This window comes from Mesoplodon bidens (genome assembly GCF_964165515.1).
Source record: "Mesoplodon bidens genome assembly, chromosome: 5".
Classification (NCBI taxonomy): Eukaryota; Metazoa; Chordata; class Mammalia; order Artiodactyla; family Ziphiidae; genus Mesoplodon; species Mesoplodon bidens.
Genome location: NC_138161.1, coordinates 54,726,214 through 54,732,213, shown reverse-complemented (window position 1 = coordinate 54,732,213; position 6,000 = coordinate 54,726,214). Strand labels below are relative to the sequence as shown.

The following is a 6,000-nucleotide window of genomic DNA, read 5'->3' as shown; positions in this document are numbered from 1 at the left end:
TCCACTAAGCAGAGTGTGAAAGCTCACCTCTGGAGAATCCAGCCTGCACGGGAATGGCCAGGCACTAGCGGCCGCACGCAACGGGCTCTTCCTGGCAGAGGGCTCCAAAGGATAAGCGATGCTCCCTGCAGCCCGCAGCGGATCGCAGAGGAGGGGGGCGGGGTTCAACTGGGAAAGCAGCGTTGTCACTTCTGAAGAAGACAGCGGAGCCCCCTCGGGAGCTTTCTCTTCTTTCCTCTGCTCCAGGCAGCCGAGGTGACTGCGAGGTCTGCTCCACCTCTGTTAACTTTTGGAGAAGCGCCGCGTGGGCGTGTCTGCCACCTAGCGCCTGCGCAGTGGTCGCTCGCAGGGTCCTCCCACCGCGCAGGCTCGGCGGGTCCGTCCGCCCTAGGAGGAGTACGACCCTGCTTCGGTGCCCGAGGGAGGAGGAAAGCAGGGCGGAAGGACATGTACAGTGTGTTTTGCTGAACAATTTGAAAGTGAGTTGTGGACGTCATAACCCTTCACCCTTAAATGTTACCAATATTTGACGTGCGCGGAAGACCATTTCATTTAATTCAGCCTAATATTGCAGTACTATCCCCTGAGAATAAGGGATTCTCCTACATCAAGGTTTATCAACTGTGACGCTGTTGATTTTGGCGTGAAGTCTCTTTGTAGTGAGGGGAGTGGGGCTGTCGTGGGCATTATACAGTGTTCAGTAGCACTCCTGGCCTTCACACGCTTCTGGATGCCAGTAGCACCCGGCCCTCCCCTCCCCAACTTGTGACAACCCAAAATGTTTTCAGACATTATCACGTGGGTGTGGGGAGGGCGGGGCAGGGCAAAATCGCCCCAACTGCGGACTACTGGCCTATAGGATCACAGTGCTGTGTCTTTAGGAAATGTATCCCTAGGCTTTTCAGACCTGGGGAGGCGGAATGCACTAAACGTTGTTACATTACTCTAAGTTAATATACAGTCCATGTTAGAATTTCCTCCATTGTCCCCCCACGCCACCCCAAATCCTTGCTTACCTTGTTGTTGTCTGTAGAATAAAAATCCAGGATATAACAAGGATCACGTATCGCTTTTAGTCATCAAGTCTCTTGAGCTTCCTTCAGTTTAGACTACTTCCTCAGCCTTTTTTGCTGATTTTTTTTTTTTTTTCTGGCATTGACTTTTTTGGGAAAGTTCAGACCAGTGGTTTAACAGAATATCCTTCAATTTGGATACTCAAATTGGTCCTCGTTGAAAGATTGACGTTGAATTTTTTGGCTTTTCTGGCTGGAATTCCACTTAGGTGATGTTATATCCGATGTTTTCTGTTTCACAGAACTATTTAGCTTTTCTAACATTTAATTTTCAAAAGCCCATTTATTTCGCAGTGATTTGAGATACCACTTTTATCACATACATAAATTTCCACATTGTACGTGGCTCTACATCTATATTTACTATTTTTTCTATTGATCTGATTGTCTACTCAAGTGCTAATATTATACTGTTTTAATTATAGAAACTGTATAATATGTTCCAATATATGGTAGAGCTAGGCCTGCCTTATTGCTGTTTTCTTATTTTGATTTCCTGTTTTGGGGGGAAATAATCTTGCTTATTTATTTTTTCCATGTAAACTACAGAAACTAGCTGCATAAAAATACTTTGAAAATTGGCATTAATTTATGATTTTGCATTATTCAATTGAGGAGCAAGGTTTATTTTTCCTTTTATTCAAGTCACAGTTTTCTATCTTTCAGGAAAGCTTTAAAGTTTTTCTCATATAGGTTTTGCACAGTTCCTATAACATTTACTCCTAGGATATTTTTTCATTTTTGTTGGTAATGTAAATGGGGTCATCTCTTCTATTTTCCCCTATAATTGCTTATTGCTTAAACATATGAAGACATCGATTTCTACATGTAATTTTGTATCTCGCTCTCATATTGAATTTCCTATTGCATCTAGTTTTGCATTGATTCTCTTGGCATCTCTGTTTACGCTTTTATATAATTGCAGTGATTATTCATTTTAAAGATCAAATTGCCCATCTTTGGCTTCTATGTTCATTTGATAACTGCAAATGTCTTGATAGCTTCCTTGCTTTTGGATACTTTAAAGAGTCCCAGTCTCGGAACAGTCTCATTTACTACTCCAGACCTAGAATCAGCCATTTCTCAAAGGAGACTTCATTGCTTTCAGTGAAAATGGTATTTGGTGATCACAATCTGTGCACGTAGGATGTTCATGGCTAAAAGGCTTGTTGTTACTTCTCAGACATTTTAATACAAGATCTAGGAAATATGTGGTTTTTCAAAGAAAAATAAATCATAAATTTGTGCTGATACTCCAATTCTAATGAAAGGTTATAGAATTTTTTACTTATTTAATTTTATATTGAACCTCTTTTCTGCTGAAAAGCATGGTTCCTAATAATGTTAACATAATTGCTTATTTACTTTTTCCCATAATATGTTAGTTTCAAAATAACAGAACCAATGTTATAATGAATTATAAAAGTGCTAAATGCAGTTTGATACAACTAGGTTTATTTGTTTCAGGTTGTTTTCAAATCTAGGTTGCTTAATTAAAAAGAAAATTAAGTCCAAAGTGGGGAGAAAAAAAAAGCAAGTCTTAAATATTTCTAACTTTTTGAGTATAATGTCTAACTCATTTTCTCTCATTTTTATTGATACAAATATTTAAATCTATGAATCTTTTTCTAAACACTCTTTAGCAGTATCCTATAAACTCTGATATCATGTTTTCATTATTTTTTTCTAGAAAATTTCATTATCAGTTGTTATTTTTTCCTTGAGTCAAGCTAAGTTTAATAGAAAAATTTTAAATTTCACAGTGGGAAGATTTTCTTATGTTTTGATTGTTATGGATTCATACTTTTGTCATCTTGTTGATGGAGAATATTATTTGTACTTTTCTTTATGTAATTTATTGAAGTATAGATGTCTCTGTAATTATTGAGTCAATTATTATAAATGTTTTTTGGTACCATTTTTGGTCTTGGACCAAGGGAAGTATACTAAAGTCTGCTATTATTTATGTATTTCTAGTCTCTTTGAGTCTCTTGTAGTTTCTGCTAAATGAAAGAGGCTACTGTGTTATTTGCTGCATATCTTTCATAAATATTTTATTTTCACTATGAATTGTAGCATTTAGCATTTGTAAAGTGCTCTTTGACTTGGTAATAGGTTTGGGTCTAAATTCTACTTAGTTGGATTTCAGAATCTCAATTCTTTCTTTGTATTTGTGTTTCTTGGTATACCTTTGTGCATCCTTTCATTGTTAGCATTTCTGAATTGTTTTAGGTGTGTCTTTGTCTTTTATGTGCAGCAAAGAGTTGGGTTTTGCTTTGGAATCAACTGTTTTGTCCTTTTAATAGGGGGGTTAAGCCCTCTGTTGGTAGATATGTTTGGTTTCAGTAGCTCATCTTTATTATATGTAAGATGTAGCATATGATATTTGATGATGATAAGTGCTATTGAGGAAGATAAAGGAGGCGGAGGAGAGTAGGAAATGCTAGGGGAGAGTTTTCTATTTTAAGTAGATGGTCAGGGAGAGCCTCAGGGAGAAAGTGACTTTCTCACAAACTCTTGAAGTAGGTGAAGGAATGATGTTTGGATAAGTGGGCTAAGACTTACCCTGACTGAGAGAACAGCAAGGCCGGGAGGCACAAGATTACTTGGTGTGTTTTCAGAGAACAGCAAGGAGGCTGGTGTGACTGGAGTGCTGTGTGCAGAATAGTAGGAGACAGGCCAGAGGGGATAAAGTCGAGGGTATCAGATAGGGCCCTCAGTCTCAGGGAGGGAAAGGACTATCCCTTGACAAAGAATTTTAGTGCCAGATGTTGAAATAATATTACTTCTGCCATTCCACAGTCATAAATTAATAACTCTGTGGGAATGCATTAGTAACTCTGGGAATTCCAGCCTAGGTGGGAGAAAGAAGCCAGTCTTACGGGTTTTATATTTTGGGGTGCAACTCAAATTATGCATGAAATAGTTTAATCTCTGCTGATTTTGAAGGTTGGATTATGAAACACCTTCCAATGCAGTGGAAATGATCCTTGAATATATTCCTCAAATCTCTGATATTCCAGTTTCTACTTTATATTCTACCCCCAAACTCATCAGATATAGCTTCACAACTGCAGCTTTTTTTCTGTTTAGCTGAAGGCGTGAATTTACAGGGGAATAACTTTATTGAAACATAGCAATGAAATGTATCTTGACTAATAAATGTTTAATAAGCAGAAAAACATTACAATTCTATACAGAGACACTTGACCGAAGGCCAGCACACAGCACAGTTTTTTGAATTCTTTTAAAAAGTATTCAGCTTAAAACAGTTTGTTCTTTTTATAAAGAAATATGTTGTTTTAACAGAAAACTGTATGACAGAGAAGGTAGAATGAAATGGGTGTATCTATGAGGGAAGGGTTAAGGGTGAATTAAGTCTGTAATCCAGGAAAACAATGTTTAAGATTCCAGTGGATGGGAACAGAGAAGGGACAAACTTTCAATACATGCAGGATTACTTCTTGCTTGTCTTTTTGTGTTTCATTTTGCTGCACTTTAATTTTCTCTTTCCTCTTTTTTTTTTCTCCTTCACCATTTTTTTTTTCTTAAGCTAAGCTGTCAGTGAAATGCTGTCTGAATAAGTCACAACTCATAGAAAACTGAACAGTGCATTGTAAAATAGGACACAAAACAAAAGACTTCATTTGAGAGCTGAGATCATCGCGTTGGGGTACACAGACCCAGTGCAGCAATTCAACAGTGTTTCTTAGAGCCTGAGACAGTTTCCACAATTCTTGGTGTGTTATTGCCCCCTGCTGTTCATGTGGAAGCACTGACAACAGAAATAGGTTTTCAAAACGTTCCATGTTTTAGTCTAATGTTAGCGTGCTATCAGAGAAAGTTAGACGAAGCAGTTCAAATATTTAAAACAATAATTTAAGGAATTGTTTTCTAAAAAGCTGAATATCAGAGAAATCCCAAAGCATCTTCCCTACTCCCCAATATATCAAAAAGAAATGTATGATTCTGTTATTTGGCTAATGAATCTAGTTTCCTTTTTAAGTTTCTGAAGAGAGCAAAGCACAAGGCAATTGAGGTAGCTCAGAGAAAAAGTGATGAAGTAAGCAGGGAAAATGGAGGGCAAAATGTGCAAAAGGAGGGGGTAATGAATAATTTACCTACAACGAGGGTAAAGCAGTTCAGTCCTGAACAGATCATTCGCATTCCTCTGAGGGTGTTGGATAGAAACTGTTTTGTCTCCACAGAAGAGCGTGGATGGGTCATTTGCGAACCTTCAGGTCTTCTGCCTCCTTGTTCTTGGGTTTGGTCATGAAAACTTCTCAGAACCATTATGATGTGAATTGGGGCCCCTGAAGCAGAGTAGAAGCATATAATCCTTGGAGCTAAGGTCCTGATTTTTTTTTTTTTTTTTTGCGTTATGCGGGCCTCTCACTGCCGTGGCCTCTCCCGCTGCGGAGCACAGGCTCCGGACGCGGAGGCCCAGCGGCCATGGCTCACGGGCCCAGCCGCTCCGCGGCATGTGGGATCCCCCCGGGCCGGGGCACAAACCCGTGTCCCCTGCATCGGCAGGTGGACTCTCAACCACTGCGCCACCAGGGAAACCCTACCTTCCTGATTTACTCTGCAATTTCTAAAGAGGTCTGGGCTGTCTACTGGATGGAAGTCGGTCCATGTGCAAATATGTGTGTTTGAGCATAGGAGTTTCATGTTATTTTTTCCAGGTTTCATAACTCTAGCAACTAGCTAGTTCCTGCATGCCAGTTCTTCCAGTGGGATTAGGTAATTAGGTGCCAGGATCCCCTCTCACTCAGTAAAAGCAATTTAAAAACTAGGGGCCTTGTTTCAGCATTTTGTTTTTGCTTAGACTCTTTCTCCATGAGGAACATGACTAGAGAAGAATCTTTTAATATTTAGAAAATCACGTGCATATTTATATACAAAATTACATCCTGTTATGATAAAC

At 39.1% G+C, this 6,000-nt stretch overlaps 1 long non-coding RNA gene across 1 annotated transcript in view; it reads left to right on the top strand.

The window, feature by feature from the left end:
- The first annotated feature begins 372 nt into the window (after positions 1–372).
- Positions 373–6,000, top strand: part of LOC308618019 — a 317,501-nt gene continuing 311,873 nt past the window's right edge. The window contains exon 1 of the long non-coding RNA XR_014015951.1: positions 373–479. This is a non-coding gene — a long non-coding RNA (uncharacterized lncRNA). The remainder of the gene's footprint in view (positions 480–6,000) is intronic.